The sequence below is a fragment of the Podarcis pityusensis genome (genome assembly GCF_964106645.2).
Source record: "Podarcis pityusensis genome assembly, chromosome: 4".
Classification (NCBI taxonomy): Eukaryota; Metazoa; Chordata; class Lepidosauria; order Squamata; family Lacertidae; genus Podarcis; species Podarcis pityusensis.
Window position 1 is genome coordinate 93,026,287 of NC_138027.1, and position 23,826 is coordinate 93,050,112.

The window sequence follows — 23,826 nt, forward strand, 5'->3', positions numbered from 1 at the left end:
TGTGGAAATGGAGAAAAGCCCCCCATCTAAACAATGACTATCATCAGTGCAGGTAAGAAAAAAATGTAATTTTAATTTTTAGCATCTACAATACTGTCTTATTTATTTCATAGTACAGTACCTTAATTATTGCTTTTATTTTATGGATCAATGTTAAAATTCATGTTAAATGGCTGTTTTAGAGGTTGTTTAGAGTCTGGAATGGATTAATCCATTTTGCATTACTTTCTATGGGAAAATGCGCCTTGGCTTTGGATTGCTTTGGTTTTGGAACGGACTTCCAGGACGGATTACATTTGAGAACCAAGGTACTACTGTATTCATTGAATTCATTGAAATTGTAAATGCTTGTATGCATTACTATGTGTTTAAATTTGGTTGGTAACTGAATTCTAGAGAGTTCTCTAGTACTTTTCATGCAATCGGATATGCTTTCTGCAGGGGACATAGTAGTAATAGGATTTTGGTAAATTCTGTGCAGATTCCCCCATGCTGCCTGTGTAAAGGGAAGGGGCATACCTTTAGTATTTTAATACTGGACCTGCACAATTTATAAGTACTATAATTCATCCAGGTGTAGATGTGCTTTGTCATTTTAATGGAATGTAAGCCCTAGTCCCTGATTTTATGAAAGGCCCCGGCTACAATATTAAAAGAAGAAACACACAATCACATTGGTAATTTCACAACTAGTAAAAATAGCTTTCATTCCAAGACAAAATTGCTGATTATGGTTTCTCTCAATCATACATATGCGGTACAAGCCTAGCAATTTGTTCTCAAACATCTGGAGGGGAAACTTATTTTCCCTAAGCCATACAAGAAGGGGAATAGTAAAAACCCCACCACCAGCCACCCACCATTTTCTTATCAAATAAAATGCTTTTCCTCCCATTTCTTCTGAAGTGACTTAGAAAGAGGCCAGCGGCTCTTTTAAAGGCCAGGAAACACACGGGAAAGAAGGAACTCTGATGGGGTGGAATAATGGGGCAGCATCCAGAGGCATTGGAGGCTTTATAAAATGAGGTTAGGGGGCACAGTTTGCCCACCTGTGATGAAGACACATTTTCAGAAGCAGACTTGCCCTGACTGTTGGAGGAAAATCAAATGCTACTGGAAGGCACAGCTGTATGTCCTCAATACTACAAGACAGTCCTATTTAAGGTATTCGACCCCCACCATGTGAAGTGTGAGGGCAGAAAAATGCACCCAATCCCACCCTTTCCATTGCATCACTGACACCAGCTTCCTCCCCCTCCACAGCATCACCCCCGTCCACACATTGGAGACTGAATGGGAAGCCTAGTCTGTTGGTGGAGACTCCTTGAATGATTTAGAACCATGCAAGATCAGAGTTTCAAATCATTGGCTGAACCTACATGAGAAGGCTCACGCATGCAGAAGTGAAGACAAGGAGTCCAACAGCGATAATGAGACTGGGGGTGGGGGCAAGGAGCACGGCCCTGCTGTTCCCCTCACATGACTATTTGGGGTCGCTAGAATAGGACTCGTATTTCCATTTATTCTTACCCAAGGGTTTTGATGTAGTTCTGTGCTGCCAGTCATGGAAGATCTCAGTGGAGGCAGAAGCCAGCCAACCAGCCAAGTCTCAGGGGAGGTACTTGCCTGGAGGCAAAGTCCATATACAAGGTCCAGTCCTGTCCTAAGATCAGAAGTATCTCAATTGACGTAGTCAGACGATCCAGGGGTCAAAAAAGCCGAGGGTCCAAGGTCACAAGAAGCAAGGAGAAGCAAGGTCTGGCCAGGAAAGATGTATGTTGTTTCCAGCAACCGATTGAGGCTGGAAACCTTGCTCAAGAAAGCTGGAGAAAAGCTAGTTCTCATCAGGAGCAAGAAGGTTGATCAGCAGCAGGTGGAGTCACTTTGCCTTCTGCTCCTTCAGGCTGCTGCTCAGCAGGTGAAGCCGACTCTGGGCTCATGACAGGTTTCATATGTCTGATGAGCAGTAGAGAGGACAAAATGGAAGTTCCCACACCCATTACTGTTGGCAGCTTTTAATTCTTCATATCTCAGCTGATGGTTGTGTTGATAATGCAACGAGTTGTGAGATTGTTATCAACTGGTTTTGCCCACCCCAGTGGTGGTGAAGATTGTGCAGCATTATGGTCTGTGTTCAGTACTATATTCTGAATAACTGAAATAGTGTTTTGGATGTCTTAAAATATCGTGGGAGGCTTTTCTAGTTCAAGGTGGTTCTTCCTGGTTTTACATTCCTACTTGTATTCTGTGGCAATCCTGCTTGTACTGTATATTCTTTCAGCACCTTGGTTTTTGGGACTCATGTTAATTATTTTTTTTCCATTATCCCCCTTTACCCCTCTTTTTTATAAATTGGAAAATGTGCCTCACAGACAAATTTAGATGACGTGTCATTGTGACAACTCTCAAAGAGGTCAGCCATGTCAACTGTGGTACATGTCCACGAGATTCCCTTGTTTCCCTTCAAAAATCAACCCAAGAGCAAAGTAAAATACACAGTTTATTATAATGCCAACCCCTTTTTTTCAAATCAGCTCTCAGGAATGTACTTGAGGAGCCAGGAGCTAATTAATTTAGAAACAACAAGAAAATATAAAGGTCAGTGAAATCAAAAAGGTGACCTTACTGTCTCTGTCGCGGTGATTACTGTGGCTATTATGGGAAACGGCACACTGTTTGAGATAGCACAACCAAAATGCCAGCCCACTTCAGTTTCATTTGCGGGCTTTCAAAGTGGACTGACATTTTCTCCTATTTCTGGGATAGAGAAAGTAGGAGAAATTCTAATTTCAGGTGAGGTGGGAACAACCTTCAGTGATGGTAGCCTCTTATCTCTCCTTTCTTCTTTAATGAGAAGCTTAGTAACATTTTGAACCCATACCATACATTTAAAACAATCTTATACCACTCTAACAGTCATGAGTCATGGCTTCCACAAAAGAATTATGAGAATTGTAGATTGTTAAGGGTGCTGATGATTGTTAGGAAATACCGCCCCCCCCAGATCTACAATTCCCAGCATCCTTAACAAACTACAAGGTAAAGGTAAAGGACCCCTGGATGCTTAAGTCCAGTCAAAGGAGACTATGGGGTTGTGGCGCTCATCTTACTCTTAGGCCGAGGGAGCCGGTGTTTGTCCACAGACAGCTTTCTGGGTCATGTGGCCAACATGACTAAACCACTTCTGGCGCAACAAGACACTGTGATGGAAACCAGAGCACACAGAAAGGCCATTTACCTTCCTGCCACAGCAATACTTTCCCGCTATAGTGGTGCCTATTTATCTACTTGCACTGGCATGCTTTCAAACTGCTAGGTTGGCAGGAGCCGGGACAGAGCAACAGGGGCTCACCCTGTTGTGTGGATTCGAACTGCTGACCTTCTGATCATCAAGCCCAAGAGGTTCAGAGGTTTAGACCACAGCACCCCCTGCACCCCCTAATAAACTACTATGGCCACAGTGTCATTATTTGGTCCCACACTTCATGCCCTACGGCAAGATCATCACAAAAGCAGCTGACAGTTTCTTCAGAAAGCTAAAATAAGTTTGAAAGGTGAATTGCTGCTATTCACACTTATTCTACATTCATCTCTAGTAAAAAGGCTTTGTAGGTTTCACATTGTTGCAAGGACTTGTTTGCTCAGATTTGACAGTGGGACAAAAGGAAAGTCTGTGTGCCCTTCCCAAACCCCTTTCAACTTTCTTAGAAAGGCATCTGTCTTAAGCCTTCATGTCACTTTTTTGAAGTCCCATTCCCAATATCAAAATATTACAGAATAGTAATACTGGATGCACAGCTGCACTCAAAATCCATGGGTGGTGAAATTGCATGGAGGCCATTTCACTAAATATTCCCCAGGGATGGACTAGAATTCTCCAACAGTTCAGGAGCAGCTTGAAAAAGTAAAATAATAATAATAAAATGTCTGGAAATTCTTTTCAGAGACAATTTGACTCAACTGTAAAAAAAAAAAGCCACTAGGCATCCTTCAGCAAACCATAAGTTGCTTTTGGATCCCAGAAGTGCTCTATTTGTTAGAAGAATGATTCTACTGCTTTTAAGCTTTAAGAATATCAACCAAAACATATGAGAAATGTTTTTTTTTGGGGGGGGGGAATATCATTTCTTGGGAGAGATACCAAAGACATGATGCAGAGAGGATTTGGCACCTCACGCCCTCCCCACATCTTCTCTGGAGTATTGAGGAAATTCCGGAACAGATTGAGGGGTGCATTGGGGGAGGAGAAGGGGGAAGAGATGGTTACTTAACGCTGCATGAGATACAAGCCACTGATTGTTTTCTCTTGTGAGTGGTGGTGGCTGGTACCCATTGGGAATGGTAGGTTAGAAGGCCGGGAGGCCAACAGTAGGGGGCGCCAGAGCTAATGAGAGGCAGAGCCACCTAATTCTGGTTTTGCCTCCATCCTCGTCCCTGCTGAGTTCTACAAGGGAAACACTAGACTGGTTACAAACAAAGCAGGAAACTGCAGATGGGGGCAGGCAGTCGGTGAGGCAGTGCTCCAAGCCACTAAGAAGCCACCCCCACTCTTATGAGTATTTTACTTAATGAAGTATTGCTTAAAATAAAACAAAATGTCCTTCATTTCTGCTTTTGGCTCAGGGAGATGCTTACTGTCCATCTTTTTTCCCTGTTAGCAGGTTGATTGCCATGACGCTATTGGTTTTCATTATTGCTTTACAGCTGCACATACACTGGCCCCCAAAATCTCAATAGGTACTACTAGGTAAAGGACCCCTGGATGGTTAAGTCTAGTTAAAGGCAACTACGGGGTTGTGGTGCTCATCTCGCTTTCAAGCCGAAGGAGCCAGCATTTGTAAACACACAGTTTTCTAGGTCATGTGGCCAGCATGACTAAAACACTTCTACTGCAACAGGACACCGTGGCGGAAACCAGAGCACACAGAAATGCTGTTTACTTTCCTGCTGCAGTGGTACCTATTTATCTACTTGCACTGGCATGCTTTCAAACTGCTAGGTTGGCAGGAGCTGGGACACAGCAATGGGAGCTCACCCCATCACAGGGATTCGAACAGCCAACCTTCTGATTGGCAAGCCGAAGAGGCTTAGTGGTTTAGACCACAGCGGCACCCACGCTACTATTCCTTCTCAGATCAAATACCGTATTTTTCGCTCTATAACACGCACTCGACCATAACACGCACGTAGTTTTTAGAGGAGGAAAATCCGTAGGCATGCCACCCGCAAGCATTCCCTCCATAACACGCACAGACATTTCCCCTTACTTTTTAGGAGGAAAAAAGTGAGTGTTATGGTGCAAAAAATACGGTAACTTCAGTGGCTTTCTTTGCTACTGCATCGTCCCAAGTTGAACTTTGCTACTTATATGCTGAATAAGGGGCTGCTTTATACCTGTAGGGCAGAGTGAGTTAAATCCTTGGCAAAGCTAGCACAGTACTGTTTGTTTCCTGGCAGAATCTCTTGACTGTCTTGTGAAGCGTGAATCCAGGCACTCACTTAAACATGCAAAGTGCCCCGAGCAATTGCCTTTTCTACAGCACATACAGCACATGCTCCTGTGGGATTAAGCCCCACAGAATTCAGTGGGGCTGAACCTGGTCCATTAGGGAAAATGGGGCACTGCCCCACCAACATGAGCTTGTCCTCCTCCAGCGGCCACCTGCCTGCCTTCTTACTTACATCAAGTCTAGAGGCCACTGGTCATCAGCTTCCTCCTCCTTTTTGTTTCCTTTTCAGTTTTTCAAATTTTATTTATACTTTTCAAGTTTATGCATTTCACTAGCTTCATACATTTCACCAATTTTACAGTCATTTTAACATTTCAAAACTTGACTTCCTTCCCCCTCTTTCCGCAGTTCCTTGAATTTATTTTTAATATCCTCTGCATATCCTAATTAACTTAATTTGCTCCTTTATTCATCTACTTTAAATATACACTCTTATAAAACTGCAGGTTATTGCAATAATCCTGCCAATGATCTTATCTGTTTACAATTTATCCGTAAATATTTAATAAACCATTTCCATTCTTTTATAAAAAGTTTGTTATCTTGACTTCTTATTCTTCCGGTAAGTTTTGCCATTTCTGCGTATTCTCTAATGTTTTTTATCCATTCTTCCTCTGCTGGGATTTCTGCTTTCCATTTTTGGGCGAGTAACATTCTTGTTGCTGTAGTAGTATACATGAATAAGTTTCTATACAGTTTAGGTAGTTCTGTCCCTATAATTCCCAAAAGAAAAGCTTCTGGCTTTGTTTTTTTTACAGAGGTTATTTTAAACATCCTTTTCATTTCATTTTATATCATTTCCCAGTAAGCTTTAACCTTACTACAAGACAACCATATATGATAAAAAGAACCTTCTTTCTCTTTACATTTCGAACACTTATTTGATTTACATTTAAACATTTTTTGCCAGTTTACTCGGTGTTAGATACTCGGTGTTATGGATATAAAATTTACAGTATGTTATAGTTTAAGAGAAAATTATATTAAAATTATACAGGTCTGTTCTTAACCCGAAACTGTTCTTAACCTGAAGCACACTTTAGCTAATGGGGCCTCCTGCTGCCACCGCGCCACAGGAGCACAATTTCTGTTCTTATCCTGAAGCAAATTTCTTAACCTGAAGCACTATTTCTGGGTTAGCGGAGTCTGTAACCTGAAGCATATGTAACCTGAGGTCCCACTGTATATCGATGGTATCAGCTTCCTTCTCCTTGACCTCCAGCACTGTCTTTGTAGAACTCAGCAGGGAGCGGAGCGATGGGAGCAAACGTAGAATTAGTTGGATCTGCCCAATATTGGTTCCACCAAATATTGGCGCCACAGCCTTCCTCCTGATCAGTCCCAAATGAAACCAGCCACCACTGTCCAGGCTTACATTTGCTCTACATAAAAATAAAATTGCAAATGAACAAGTTGGCTTTGATCCACCCCAAAGTTATTCAATTATAATAGTATTAGTCATTAATGGGGATGATGACAATGATAATACAGTGGACATGTCATCATTCGCAGCAAATTGGGAGAAAATTCCACTAACAGTTCATTCCATCTCACACTTACTCAGCAGAACATCCCACTTAGTTACTTCCAAGTAGATATACATAGGATTGCATCATATATCTATGGCTTCCATCCCCCAAAGCACTTAAATGGATTTAGTGTCATAGAGACCCAGTGCATTCTTTTCTCTATAAGGGACATCTTTTTTTATCACAGAGCAAGACAAGGAGAAATACTTTGTAGCTCCTATATTCTGGAAGTCTTAGTCTTCAGAGAGATTGCAGAGGAACTACAGAGTTTCACTGCTGCTAAAGTACAAAATCATTTTAAAAGTAGAGTGTATTGTAATTCATGTGTACCAGCATCTGGTAAGCACTTAAAACCCTGTTGTGCAGAGTGAAATGCTATAAGATAAATTAGTAATAAAACATAAAAATTGCTCTCCCGTGAAGGAGGATAGATAGCAAATATAAACATCTCCAGGTTAAAAAGTGTAGAACAGCAGGAGGAAGGAATGGGAGGGAAAGAAAATTTGATTCCAAATTGTACTTCGTATAGTTAAATGACAGTTTTATTAAGTATGCTGATTTAAACAGAACAACCTGTCTGGTTTCCTAATCACATTATATTCAAGATGAGACCACGCAGATAGTTGCCATTAAGGATTGCACTTGGAGATGCTTTTGTAGTGAGGGCAACACATGCCTCTGCTCTGAGACCAGCTCTTTGCACCCACCACTGGCAGTAGGGTAGCCCACGTATGCATTACTTCCCCCACCCAAAAGGAAATCACAGCATCTAAAGAGAAGACATAAGAAGACAGAGATTTGCATGACTTTTCACGGAGCTAAGTGATGCATATAGAGACAAATTTAGAAACAATTGCTATAATTTTAAAAGAGAACTATAGTTCCACCTGTGACCAGGTAAGGTGTGTGCCAGCTCAGTTCACTGTCTAGGTGCAATTGATGGGGCCCTGCTCCCCTCCCTTATTCCATACCATTGTGGGGGAAAAAATTAGATTAAATTAAAATGTAATATGCTCAAACTCAGGAGTTCCTTCCTCAGGTGAGGAATCTGAGAAAAGCCCAAAGACATAGGACGAAAACCAGCAACATTTCTCAGAGGAGTTTGTTCCATCCCTAATAATAATAATAATAATAATAATAATAATTTTATTATTTATACCCCATCCATCTGGCTAGGTTTCCCCAGCCACTCTGGGCGGCTCCCAACAGACTATTGAAAACACAATAAAACATCAAACATTAAAAACTTCCCTATTCAGGGCTGCCTTCAGATGTCAGGGGTTGAGATCCATTCAGTGAAGCCTGGGTGCCTTGTCTTGCTAGCACAAAGCGACCATCCCATTCAACCCTGTGTTGTTAAACGCTCCAACGTGTCACTAAAAACAACATTAGAATTGCCGCTTACCTGTGCTTTCCCGCTTACCTGTGCTTTCCCAGAAACCTTTTATGTCTAGGGGAAAACAGATCTGCTAATAAAATGTACCCCCTTTCTGTTGGTAGCTGCCTGACCGCTCCTGCAATTTTCATTTAGTTGCCTCCTCTATTTGCCATGTGAGTGTTTTCATTCTTCCGAGCACTTTGGAATTAGGCCTGTGCTGTGAACTCTTCCTCGGCTGAAAAATCCACTTTATGACTACAGTCAATGCAGCTTCTTGTCATAAAGGCCTTAAGACAAAACACTTTGGCACTTTCTCCCTGTTCTTTCTCCTCCTCTTCCTCCCCCCCCCTTTCTTCATAGAAGCAATTTATTTGAGGAGGTTGAGATGGGAAAATCTAAAAGCAAGAAAAGACTAATAAAAAGTCAATATCTCTTGCCTTTGAGGAGTGTCAGTCAGCGTGATTGAAATGGAAGGCACCTCTCCTTTGTTAGATAAGAAAAGATATTTTGTGCTGAAAGCAACCTCACATGTACCTTCAGTGCCTCATTAGCTGGGGAGACCCAAGGCCTTAACTTGGCATCTCCTGTTTCATGCACATGCCTTTTACTCCAGGTGCAATAATGTAGGGAAGTAGGCGTTATATAATGAGAGTTTTCAAAAACTCAACAATCTGAAGAGCACTGGCAGAAGCTGTAGGCTGCCCAGAAGCAGTTAGCAGGGTGCTAAGGAGGGCTGCACTGAGGAAGAATGGTGGGAGCCACCCCATCCTCCTGCTCCTGAATCTTCCCAGGAGCAGGAGAACAGTATAGATTTGGAACAGTGGTTTGCAGAGGGGCATAGTTCAGAAGGCAGAAGCTGGGAAATAATGGATGGGTAACAGCTAGGAGAAGAAAACACTAGAAGAGAGAGAGTTGTGTGTTGAGGCTCCCAATGCCACCCCCCCCCCAAAAAAAAAATTTCACACATCACACATCAATTTTTGTTTAAGGTTTTTGGCATAATTTTGGCCACAACTTTATTCAAATACAAAAAATGTGAGTGGTTGCTTAGGCATTGGTTATGACTATCTGTCCTTGCCCCAGGGACAGAACTGACTTCCGGATTCCAGTGGAAGCCAGCGTGGGAAACAAGTATTGGGTGAGAAATGAAGCTGGGCATCAGTCCCTCACTTCTCACCCTCATGTTCCTGTGGGTGTTGCACGGCCCAAGTCCGATGCCAGGGACAAGGACGAAAAGAATGGCAAGCCCCTGGATTCCTTTAACGGAATTCCCTTTCTGCACCACCATTGGAGGGGTAGGCACTTACCCCTCCACCAACCAATTTTAACCAATGCCTAACCGCCAACCTTACAAGTTGTGACGATTTCCTACGCAGTAGGCAAAACCAAATGGCACCAGCCAATCAGCCAGATGGCAAAATTCCTACCAGGCCCCTGCACCAAGGCAGACGACCCCATGACAGGCATAGCAAGGTCAAGTGGACAAAAAAAAACCCCATAAAGGGAGGGTGGGCGGGTGATCCAGTGCAAAACAGCCAAGAGGACGCTCAGCGTTGGGCGTCCCGTATTTAAAGACTCTGACCCCACCTCCAAATTGGCAACATTCAAAACTCCCCAGCGACCGAATTTAACCAGCCTGGGTTTATCCAAAATCTGCCCAGCAACAAACGGGGTGGCTTGTATCCCCCAACCGCAACACGTGCTCTCTGCTACGGAGAACACGCTTTAACAGATTCACAATCTCTGGGTAACACCCCCCCCTTCTCCAAAGTTACAAAGAGCTCAGAAAATGTCAGAACAGAAAGCACAGGTGGTACAAGCTCAGATTACAAGACATAGGAGTGACATAAATTAATAGGGATGGAATTAATAGGAATGTGATCCTTAATTGGGAACAGCACCATTTCTAGGAGATATGTTCCTTGTTCTTTCGCTTTGATTATTAAAGATTCTAACTGGTAAGGTGTTCCTTTCATTTGATCTCTTATCTACTGTCCAGCGGGGAGGAAGCCAATTCCGTGAAGCCTGACATGCAGGTGGGGGTGGCTCAGTCGGGGCAGTGTTTTGTGCCAGGCTTTCAAATAGTGAGCTTTGCTGCTGCTACCCAAAAGGAGAAGGGGAGGGTCAAAGCATGAGAGTAAATTAGCAAAGATGTATAAATCTGAATCAGATATCTGCTGGAAATGTAAAGAAAAAGAATGTACATTTTATCATATGTGGTGGGAATGCAAAAAGGTTAAGACTTACTGGGAGATGATATATAATGAAATGGTGGGGGAAAGTTTAAAAAACCATTTGTTAAAAGCCAAGAAGCCTTTCTCTGAGGTAATAGATGAAAGTGTATTGGAAAAGAGCTGTCTCTTTTTATGTATGCAACTACAGCAGCTCGAATGGTATATTGCCCAGAGATGGAAAGAGGGTATAATACCAACAAAGGAAGAATTGCACATGAAACTGCATATGTAGAAATGGCAAGGTGAAAAAATATTTAAGAAATATGTAAGTGCATTAAAAAGTTGACAGTAATAGAGTAAATTCAGCAGTAATAACTATGGAGATATAAAAAATGAGAAATTGAAAATATAGGGATTAATTAGAATATGTTGTGGAAAATAAAATAATGAAGTGAAGTAATGGGAGCTGTAACCCAACATTATCTGAGGGGCACGGGTTCCCCACCCACCTCCACTTATAAATGCCATCTCCAACTACTGGAAAGATTCCATCAACGGTGTCTCTGAAAAATTTTACACATCACTTGGGAAGACAGGCGAATGAATGTCAGTGTACTGGAAAAAGCAAAGATCACCAGTGTTGAAGCAATGATTCTCCAACATCAACTGGTTGAAAACTGGTCATGTTGTTCAGATGCCTGATTATCATCTTCCAAAGCAACTACTCTATTCTGAACTTAAAAATGGAAAGTGTAATGCAGGTGGTCAACAAAAGAGGTTTAAAGACTCTCTCAAGGCAAATCTAAAAAAAAGTAGTATAAACACTGACAACTGAGAAACACTGGCCTGCGAGCGCTCCAATTGGAGAACAGCCTTTACCAAAGGTGTCATGGGCTTTGAAGAAACTCGAACTCAGGATGAAAGGGAGAAATGCGCTAAGAGGAAGGCACATTTGGCAAACCCTCACTGTGATCAGCTCCTGGCCAGAAACCTATTTCCCCACTGTGGAAGAACGTGTGGATTCAGAATTGGCCTCCATGGTCACTTATGGACTCACTATTAAAACCATGTTTATGGAAGACAATCTTACTCGGCTACGAGTGATCACCAAAGAAGAGGACCATCCTGTCTGTGTCACCGCCTCCAACCATTGCTGCCACTTATAAAGGGTATATCAATTTTCAATTTGTTTTGTTTTTAAAGTCCTCATGAAAATTCAACGTTTTAAATCAAATATCTCCAAATGCAATTTCTGGAAGACAATTTCCCATAATATAATGCCTTTTGTTTGTATGCTGTTTTCACAAAGACCTGCATTACTATCCACACTCAACACAGCATAGAACTGAATTTTTCCCACATCTCTAATCAAGGGGGAAGGTAAAGATACTCCTACTTGTACAGCTGTTTCCTGACCAGTTACTGTAATGACATATTCCTCCATCTCTCTCTGATTACCCCACAGGGGGTGGTTCCTACTAGAGAACTGTTTAACTAGCCACTTCTACCATTAGGTTTGCTCCAAGTGACAAATAGTGGGGTAGCATAAAAAAGGAGCAGACTGTCAATTATTTAATGTTACTATATTTTAAAGGACCATTTGGATGCTATTTGTATTTTTTTTTTTGCTCCAGGTGCTAAAAGGGTTGTTGACTCTTTTCTGAGACTGCCATTTTGAGAGAAAGCCCATTCAATTTGGTGCAGCAATAGAACATTCGAATCCCCGTTGGTTATACAAATATCCAGTATTTGGACATATAAAAATCGCCCAAAAGGGTAGAATGGCCACTCACACATTGCCAATAATAATAATAAAGCAAATGCAGCAACCAAAGAGAGGGCAGAAAAGGACAACCACTATCTGCACAACAACAAATTTCCTGAAGGTTAAATCTGTGTACGTTTGCTGGCTATCTTTTCAGGATCCATGTTCTTTACCCACAGAGACAGCTAGCTGTCATACTTTCAGGGCTGTGCTTAAAACAATTCTGTACTTGAAAAAGAAAGCAAATTCTTTCTCAGTTTTTAGCCCACTCTGCACCACCAGCTTCCCTAATATGCATGAATTTCAAGTAGACTATATAGGGCTGGAGCAAAGTTTCCTTTTGAGAGAGAGGGCACCACGGCAGTAGCAACATCATCAACAACAAATTATTATTTATATGCCGTACAAATGACTAGGTTGCCCCAACCACCCTGGGTGGCTTCCAGTAAATTAAAACACTGAACACAGTAAAACATCAAACATTAAAAGCTTCCCTATTCAGGGCTGCCTTCAGATGTCTTCTAAAAGTCAGACAGTTGTTTATCTCCTTGACATCTGATTGGAGGGCGTTCCACAGGGTGAGCATGGCTACTGAGAAGGTCCTCTGCTTCGTAGTCTTGGGTTTGTATTAAGGAGACTTCAGTTCAACTTCTTGTAAACCCAACATGGGGGGAGGGGGAGCTAATAAGCATCTAATCATCCACTGTAGAAAACAGGATGCTGAGGAGAAATGCAGACCACTGATGGATTACCTATCAAAATATCACCAATATATGAAGTCGTGGGCAGGGTTTAAAATATAAGCAGCAGATTACTCAAAGATTTAATGGTAGTGAGATTTAGATAATAAAAATATGTGTGTGATAAAACCGCTAATAAAAAGGAGTAAAAGGCAAACATCAGGAAAGGAGGGGTGGGAAGTCAAGAACAAACTTTGTGTGCTAAAAAAATGTATATGGTAATAAATTGTGGAGATTTAATAACAATGAAATATATATAAAAGCAAACAGGATCCTGGACTAGATAGGCCTTTGGTCTTCATCTGCCATTCCACTGGGACTTGGTCATCTTTTTATGTATGTGATGACAGCTGCATGGATTCTTCTATCCGAGAGATGGAAAGATGTTTCTTCTCTTTTTCTTCCATTGTCGCCATCGCCAGAAATCAGTGTGCATTTTAAAATGGGGGGTAGAAGGTAGGCAGGGCTGGGGATTAGATGCTCCGTGAGGGACTCTTCCTGGCAAAAGGAAACTGAATTTGTTCACTGTCCCCTGATATGTGCCCCCATGATCTATCTGGTAACGAAAAACATACTGCTTTTGATCCCGGAAGCTTCATTCTTAACTATAGACAGAACAGACCATTTCTCACACTCGGCCACAGAAGGATGGTTGAGACACATGTTAGGATTTGTTTGCATCCCAGCTCACATGGACATGCATGAAAATTTGATTCATCCATGCTGTTCCTCCTTCAAATGAAGTCAAAACACTTGCTGTGGTTCACTTTCCTGGTTCAGTTGAACTGAATTCTGCTATGGTGGCTTGAACAGCTCAGTTTAATTGTGTAGCCATTATTAATTCCCCCAGTGTTTCTTGTGATAACATTATTCTTGATGATCTCATTTGGTATTAATGTGAATGTCATATGTACTTTAATAGGATTTTCACTGTAATTCAGTATTAATTAAGTGGATCTATGTTGCTATGAATTCCCCAAATACACTGGACTTTCTAGTGTACTGCAAAATATCAGAATCTTCTTTTCAAATCCTTTATTGTTCAGGAAAGTCACTAGTCTTCAAAGGAGGATATATATTTTTTAAAGAGCAAACATCCTCGCAAAGCCAGCAATAATAATGACACCTATAGAAGCTCTTTCTTATGAAGAAAGAGGCTTTGGTTTGGCATTTGGTACAAATCATCGTATCATTTAAAAAGCACCAATTATAATTCCAAAAGTCCAGGATGACTTACTGTCAGGGCTGGTGGTCTGGAGACTGACAGCTGAGGCAGTGAAGTGGGAAGTCCTAGACCAGCTCAGGAACTATACCTGGGTAACAAGTTGATGTGACTGAGGATCACATCAACTTGCCAGAATCAGCAGTTTTAGCAGACCAGTGTCAGGGACTGGTCTGAAGAGGGGGGCTGTGAAATGCCCTCTCCTTTTCCCCTGCCTCTTTCAAAGGAGGAGAGGGTGCGGGAAAAATCCCTCCCCCCCCCCATTCTTCAGTAGCTGCAAGAAGAGACAGAGACAGGACTGATTTACCACAGGACAGAGTTTTGAGGTACTGAGAGAAGGAGGGGGGTTGGAGAACAGATAGCAGACATCCTTAGAGAGCCTGGGAACCCTCCTCCCCTTCTCCAAGGACACGTAGGTCAATTAGAATTCAAGAGCAAAGAATGCAGAGACGTATGATCCCTGAGACTTTCCGTAAGGACACAGGATGTTGTTGGGGAAGGAAAAGGAGGGGCTCAGAATTAGCAACGTCATAATGGCACCCAGAACTAGATTTGTTGTTCTGCTCCAAAACTGCTGGATAAAACCATAAAAATGAACTTCCTTGTTTCTTCTTTCATCCTGGAGGCTGCCGGGGGAGGAAGGAATCCCTCGAGTCTGACAACCAGGTTGAATGGAATGGGCCACCATGTCACACATGCACACAAACAACTAGAGAGGAAAGATTTAATAAAACCTTAGTGAGCAAGAAATAAAGTACTTATTTATTCTATTTCATAAAATTTATATGTTGCTTATTGCAAAGGACCTCAAAGAAATAAATGGCATTAACATGTAAAAACAAACAAACAATTAGGGGAAGCAAATATGTTTTATATGCTGCTAGGAGGATGTGATAACTATAGGCTCCTTTACCTATAGTTCCTTTTTTTGGTTCATTTCATCTTCATTCAATTCCGGTTCATGGAAGGTTGATTGAATGATATATATTTTTGCCTGCTTTGTTCCACCTTCAGCTAAACATAGTCATTTCTTTTTTAAGTGAGTGTAATACTTTTACTTTGTAAAAGCCTCCTTCATATTACTGTCCGTATTCAATTGATAAATACATTTCCAGTTAAGCACTGTGTGTCTCTGGCATGCATTGCACTGAACACCTCATACCAAACAACACCGTGAAAATGTTCTTTCTTGTTGCTGCTATCTGCTTTTCTGTGCCATGTGTAGCACCCCTCTCCCAAACACTAACATGACATTTCACACGAAGTAAAATTGTTTTGCCAAAGCATGGTTGGCACCCACTGCGTATTTTATCAATATGTAAGACAGCATCTTAAAAAGCAGAGACATCACCCTGCCAACAAAGGTCCGTATAGTTAAAGCTATGGTTTTCCCAGTAGCGATGTATGGAAGTGAGAGCTGGACCATAAAGAAGGCTGATCGCCGAAGAATTGATGCTTTTGAATTCTGGTGCTGGAGGAGACTCTTGAGAGTCCCATGGACTGCAAGAAGAATAAACCTCTCCATTCTGAAGGAAATCAGCCCTGAGTGCTCACTGGAAGGACAGATCGTGAAGCTGAGGCTCCAGTACTTTGGCCACCTCATGAGAAGAGAAGACTCCCTGGAAAAGACCCTGATGTTGGGAAAGATGGAGGGCACAAGGAGAAGGGGACGACAGAGGACGATATGGTTGGACAGTGTTCTCGAAGCTACCAGCATGAATTTGACCAAACTGCGGGAGGCAGTGGAAGAGGTCACAAAGAGTCGGACACGACTAAACGACTAAACAACAACAACAACAACAACAACAACAACAAGTACTGGCACCTCCTCTTTTTTTACCAAATTTAAAAAAGAGAAAGAAATGACTCAGTACACAATAGTGAGATAATCTGTGGGGCTCTCTGATCCCCAAATATAAAATCTACAGAAAATATAAGGAAGTGGACTTAGCTCAAGTTTTTCAGGGAACATGGCAAGCAGAAATGGGGACACGATCATTTATTAGTTTTCTTACCTGCACTTCATCCTAAGATCCCAAGGGCAGAGTGCAGCAATGTAATGATACGACGTTAGAATTAGTTACAATGGTACCTTGGTTCTTGAACGTAATCCATTCCGGAAGACTGTTTGAGTTCCAAAATGTTTGAAAACCGAGGCGCAAAGGGCTGTCTGCAAATTCAATTGAGAAAATTGAAAAACACGCAGCCATTCGACTTCCGAAGCGTGTTCGAAAATAGAAGCATTTACTTCTGGGTTTTCAGTGTTTGGGTTCCTAAGCATTTGTCAATGGAGACGTTTGAGAACCACTGTAATCACAGTCTTAACATCTGCAGCAGGAGCATTTTGCTCACTTTTTTTCCCAATGAACGATAATCATCAAAAGTTCATTTTTCAGCTTGATTTGAATTACTAGAAAAATAAAACCTCCAAACTTATTTTTTGCTCACAACAAAGGGGAAATAGCCACACACATGCATAAAACCGGTATGCATTAGCTGACATTTTCAGTACTTTAACTCAGTCATTTTATAAACCCTATTCCATCTTGGCAGTGTAAGACACCAATCATCTATACACAATTTTATATTGTATTTTTCCCTTGTTCAGTGTCAGGGGAAATTATCTCTCAGAATCACAAACCACTTCCCAACCTTCCTCCATTACTAGAATACCAAGCTCTGATGCCCATTTAATTTTAGATGCATCGTCCTTCAAAATAATTTTCATAAGCAACTTCTAAATATTTTATTGCAGCCCTTTACTGTTACCTGCTACATCTTAAGCAGACCTGTTTCTTGGTTTCCTCCTTAATTTTCACTTTCTGAAACAATGCATGAACTCCTTCAATATTCACACTTCTCTGAATTTTGCAATGCCGTTCTCCAACCTAATATGTACAAAAAAATTGTATGCTAGGGCAAGTGTGCATAAAAATACATGTATTAGTGAAAACACTATTCAAAATGCATTATATAGGAGGATATTGTTTTTTAAACATGCATATCAGGCAAATTTGCATACAAAATGTGTATTAGAACTTTGCACTAAAATGCTAATGAATTTTCAGGAGGACTTTAAAAGAAAATGGACACTAATGCGGAAATGTGGAAAATGAAAGATTGGGAAAATGAGGAACTGAGAAAAACCGAAACTGACAGAATCACCCACTCTAGTAGATAACGTAGGGGTAGCCATTGTGAGCTCCTTCCTGTTCAGCTCTGTAACCGTGTCGCGGTTATGTGAGAGTATGACCGAATATGGGGGAAATCTGCCAGAATCTTGGAAAGATTAATATACAGTGGTACCTTGGTTCTCAAACACCTTGGTTCTCAAACACCTTGGTTCTCAAACACCTTGGTTCCCAAACATCGAGAACCCGGAAGGATGTGTTCCAGTTTTCAAAAGTTTTTCGAAAGCTGAACACGTGATGCAGCTGTTGGCTATTTTTTCAGGGGTGCCTGGACCAATCAGAAGCTGTGCCTTGGTTTTCAAGCATTTTGAAAGTCAAAGGGACTTGCGGAACAGATTAAGTTTGGTGCTTTTGTTTCTGCTATATATTTTGCGCTTTTGTTCTTGAGGCTTTTTCAGTTAATTTATTTTTGTGACTGTGTGGAAACCAGTTCAGCTACTGATGGATTGACTGATTGTGTGACTGTGGAAATGGATAAAAGCCCCCCATCCAAACAATGACTATCATCAGTGCAGGTAAGGAAAAAAATTATTTTATTTTTTATCATTTACAATACTGTCTAATTCATTTTATAGTACAGTACATTAATTATTGCTTTCATTTTCTGGATCAATGGTCTCATTAGATAGTAAAATTCACATTAAATTGCTGCTTTAGGGGTTGTTTTAAAAAAGTCTGGAATGGATTAATCTGTTTTGCATTTCTTTCTATGGGAATGCGCACCGTGGTTTTGGAAAGCTTTGGTTTTGGAATGGACTTTCAGAACGGATTATGTTTGAGAACCAAGGTACCACTGTACCATAGTTCAAGATTGTTTCTCACAAATTCTCTCTTATGTTTGCTCATCATGCACATGGTTAGAATGGACAGTGTTTCAGCTTCAGGTGAACTGTGACTCCTCAAACCCTTTCTAATAACCCTCTGTTTGTAGGGATTTTCAGTTGCTGTGCATATTAAGAAAGCATCAAAGTCTTTCACCTTCTGAATGCAAGTAATATGTGAAAACGGTAAAGAATGAGTGCAGCTGGAGTCAGCTGTAAAGCAAAGGTAGGAGCAGGCTTCATAAAGTAAAAATTATAGCTCCGGCATTAGAGGAATTTATAGCATACAGTTCCTATCATTTCCAGAGAGATTTAAGTCCACTTTTGCAAAAATTCCAAAGACTGTAAAGCACATTGCTGCTCAGCAGAGATTATTCATGGCTTATGTGCTACCATGTAGCCATTTGAATAAAAAAAATGTTTCAAAAAAGATTCGTGTCAGGAATGATAATGATTATGAATATATTTCTCTATTGAGGCTGCCGAGCAGCTTATTAAAAACAAGGATAAAAAGAGGAATATATTTTTCTGTCAGGTTTAAATTGACCACGTCTTAAATCATAAACAGGTTGTCACATGTGGAGGGAAAGGAAAACTGACCAAAATTTGCCTCACCAACTGAAGTCAATTGTGTAATGTGTGAAAGTTACATATTATACCTTTGCATGCAATACTCAGATGTAGGTCTAACACAAGTATAGACTGTAGAGAGGTCATGCTTTTAACTCCACCTCTGATGTCTAGGGCACTCAACATACAATTATTTAAAAAAGAAAACAATAAACCAGCATGGGATGTGTGTGTCTCACTGTCTCACCATGGGGCCATGAGAGACAATGTGATGTACTGGTTAGGGTGTTGGGGTAGGGGCTAGGAGACCGGGGTTCAAATCCCCACTCAGTCATGGAGCTCACTGAGTGACCTTGGGCCAATCACAGTCTCCCACCCTAGGCTACCTCACAGGGTTGGTGCGAGTGCAAAATGGGGAAGGGAGAACTGTGTAAACTGGCCTGAACTACTTGGAGGAAAGCTGGGGTATAAACGTAATTATAAAAAAATAAAATATTAGATCATCACACTGACTCGCCCTGCAGCTTCTAGAGTCAACTTCATTTCACTGAATTCCGTAAGTCCAAGATGGTGCAGACCTACAGGTGGACTAAGCAGAGAGGGACTGCTGAACCATCATGCTGAAAAATAAATAATAAAAAAGCCTGCTCTGAATTTTAAAAATTAATTCATACTGCCCTTAAACAAAAGGCATATTTATTAGTTGTCAGGGTTTTTTTTTACTAGTTAGAGATCAGAACTGTAAATTGAGATGTTACATTTGAAAGCACAAGACATATTGAGACAAGAGCCTAGGTCTCATTAAGATATTTTAAAGCTTTGTTTTCCGCAAGAGTCTTATTTAAATGGAATTATGTTTTTGGTTACATCCTGGGAGACCCATAAGTGACCTGGTAAAATGTTGACAGTTTTACAAATGAGACAATGTATGTCAGCTTCAAGACTACCAAGGCAGGAGAATACAAAAGGCTATAGCATAGCCATTTTATATATAGATATGCAGATAGATAGATATATTGCTTGATAGCAGAGCCAACAAATTAAACATTATAAATGTCTAAATGAAACATAAAATTTATTTCTAGTTTCAATAATTTGAAACTACCCAACCTCATTCTCACAGTCTAACTCCCCACATTACATAATTTATAAGCTACCATAAAAACTGTTCTGTATTCCTGCTCTCTAGAGGGGTTTTTGTCTTGACAAACAGATCTGAAAGGGGCAAGGACAAGACGGGGCAAATATGATAAAACAGCAATGCCTTCCATTTTATTGTGTTCTATTTTCCTTCAGAACCCATTGTCTCTACATAAGATATGTGCCAAAGGCAAAGACAAGCACTAGAAGGGGGGGGGGGGAGAGTATACTGAGGGATCACACACAAATAGTGAGGATTGGGCTTGTTACATCTACCTCTCTGAAGCTCAGCACTGGCACCCCACAGGGATGCGTGCTGAGTCCCTACTTGTACTCGTTGTATACATATGACTGTATTTCATCTGATCCATCCACTGCAATTATTAAGTTTGCAGATGATACCACCATAATGGGTCTAATTACAGGTGGAGATGAATCAGCGTATAGGGAGGAGGTTCAAAAAGTCTCCACATTGTGCCTAGAGAACAACTTGCACCTAAATATCAGCAAGACAAAGGAGATGGTGTTGGACTTTTGGAGGAAGAGAGGGGAACTGGCCCCGTTGTATATCGGGGGGGGGGCTGTGTGCAGAGAGTCTCTTCCTTTAAATTCCTGGGAGTTTACCTTAGTGAAGACCTCACTTGGAAAATCAATACAACCCAGGTGGTTAGGAAGGCCCAACAGAGACTCCATTTCCTCAGGGTCTTGCTGACTTTGTGCAGGAGGGAAATTTTATGAAACCAACCAGGTTCCCTCTATATTTACATAGCCACATTGAACAGGAATGTGTAAAATGTGTGGAACTTTGAAACAGGAAGCTTTAAATTAAAGAAACAATAGCATCTCAAAGCCTTAATAGTACTTTGTCAGGGTAAATGGAGACATGCAGGCACAAAATTGGTAATTGTGTGGAAGCAACCCAAGACTACATATATTGTAATATATGGTTGCTTTACATTACATTATTCACCCTCCCTATGTATTTGGCAACATTTACATGAGAAGCAACCATGTAATTCCTTGGGGTGTGTGTGTGGTATATGACTTTAATTATGATGTAAATTGCTTTGGGATGCCTAATGAGAAGCGATTGATTTATGAAATCATCATCATCATCAACAACAACAACAGCAACATGATAGAAGATATCTTTGGCTGTTCCATTTGCTCATGCAAACTCTCATGAAGAGAAGAGTGTTGCCAAGCTCAGTCCCATCCCATCCTCAACACATCACCTTTGGCCTGTTGGTTCCATGAGTTAAAGGCAAAGGTCTGAAGTGTAGAGCCCCACTCTGGTGGAGGGTCCCTTCTCATGATTTAGAACCCATTCCATGATTTAGAACTTAGACAATGAGAGTTCTAAACTGAGTAGAGAGACTCTACTATTAGCAGAACCTCCCTGCGTCAGACCTTCACCTATAGACTAGTGTAGATGGGTCAAAACTGAAGTGTCAAGGTTTCTGGTCATGTCACAAATGAATGGCAATCACTCCCCTCTGCCCTCCACAGGCAGAAGGGAGAGGTTCAGGCAAGGGAAAGCCAGGATTAATGGGCAAAAATCCTGGCAATGTTCCCCAGTGGGGTCTGGGGTGTTTGCTGCATCCGTTGTGCTGCTCAAGCCCGTGACTGCCAACTTGAAAGGCAGAATGGGTGTGACCTGGGAGTGTGTCCCTGCTTGGTCCCTCCTTTACCTGAAATATTGGCATTAAATCAAGAGGCGCTCCTGGAGCGACATGTGATAATAGGCTGCAATCAATCAGCTGATGAAAGGACTGGGCTTGGCTCTTTGAAGGTATCTGAATGTGGAAGTGGTAGCTCTCCCTCAGATACGAATTTAGCTGTAAGGAAATGGAACACCAGATAGGGCTAAACCTTTGTTAAGAGGAAGAAGAAGAAGAAGAAGAAGAAGAAGAAGAAGACGGAGGAGGAGGAGGAATCATTTGAATGCACAGGGCTTTATATTTCTTACAGTGGGAAGATAAGGATCACCGTACAGTGGTACCTCGGGTTACATACGCTTCAGGTTACATATGCTTCAGGTTACAGACTCCACTAACCCAGAAATAGTACCTCGGGTTAAGAACTTTGCTTCAGGATGTGAACAGAAATCATGCTCCGGCGGCACGGCAGCAACAGGAGGCCCCATTAGCTAAAGTGGTGCTTCAGGTTAAGAACAGTACCTCAGGTTAAGAACGGACCTCTGGAACGAATTAAGTACTTAACCCGAGGTACCACTGTACTAGCTGCTTTTTGTAGGTAACTGAGATGTCTCTAGGGGTCACCAGAAAGTGTGAGGAACTTGTTAGCCTAACTCTTGGAAACATAACCAAGGCAAAGAAACAGATTTACAGAGGGCATTTGGCCAAATACATATATGTATATATTAATTCACTCACTCAATCCTAATAAAGAAGTGCTTTAAAAAAACCAGAAATCTTGTTTTCAAAAAGAATAATTTAACAGCTTGGCTATAGAACAAAACTGTTATTTGGAGAAGTGAAGTGTCACACATTTCCAGTGCACTGGAAATGTAATTGTAGAACTAATCTAACAACAGAATTCTCCAGCAGATGTGACATTTTAGAGGGCTAATTTAATTTGATAAATATCTCCTGAAAATGTAATTTTAAGATGTGAGAATTTTCCCCTGCTGTATTTAGCAACAGATTGAGACGGCCAAGGTTACTGATGCTTACTTAAAACATGTTTCTAGTGGAAACTCATTCACATTCTGCATAAAAGAGTAATAAAGAGAAACTGATGCTTCTGGAATGGATAAATGTATGTCTTTCATTCTTTTCTTTCAGCAGTGCTATTGCATTTTTTTTATATTTTATTTTAAGGGAGCGAACCTTTTCTCTCCCTGCCAAGCAACAGCAAATGCTTTAAAACCAAAAAGTCATGTGTCGCTGCTAATGAGAAATCAATGGATTTAAATGTGGATATATTGAAAGTATAACCTTCTTCATAAAAGCTTTCCTTTCATACAAGCAACAAAGAAAGGGAGAAAAGGGAAAGCTTTTAGAATGAGAGTTATACTTACAATACTTCCAAGTGGAAATGAGTACATTCAATATATTTATTTGGCTAAATACTCCCTGTCAATCTATACCTGCTAACCTTATTATTTGAAACTAACAGCTATTCACACGTCCTGGAGGCATTATCATTGTTGATGGTTAACTTTAGAAAGTTTCTCGAAGCACATAAAACAGTTTATGTGTGCTGTTGAGCCAGAGTGTGCAGATGCGCACCCTCAGTTGATCTTCTGCAATAGCTAACAGAAAGCTCACCTTGATAGGCACAATCTTAAATATCATGTAACAGAGCAACTCACAACCCAGAAGCTGTTGGTCAGGTGGGACAGAACGGCCAGCAGGTGGGCCCCAGTTGGTTACTTGGAGAGAACTGGGACGCGGGTGGCGCTGTGGTCTAAACTGCTGAGCCTCTTGGGCTTGCCGATCAGAAGATTGGCGGTTTGAACCCCCGCAACAGGGTGAGCTCCCGTTACTCTGTCTCAGCTCCTGCCAACCTAGCAGTTCAAAAGCACCCCAGTGCAAGTAGATAAATAGGTACCACTGCAGAGGGAAGGTAAATGGCGTTTCTGTGTGCTCGGATTTCCATCACGGTGTTCTGTTGCTCCAGAAGCGATTGAGTCATGCTGGCCACATGGCCCAGAAAGCTGCCTGTGGACAAACGCCGGCTTCCTCGGCCTGAAAAACTAGATGAGCGTCGCAACCCCATAGTTGCCTTTGAGTGGACTTAACTCTCTAGGAGTCCTTTACC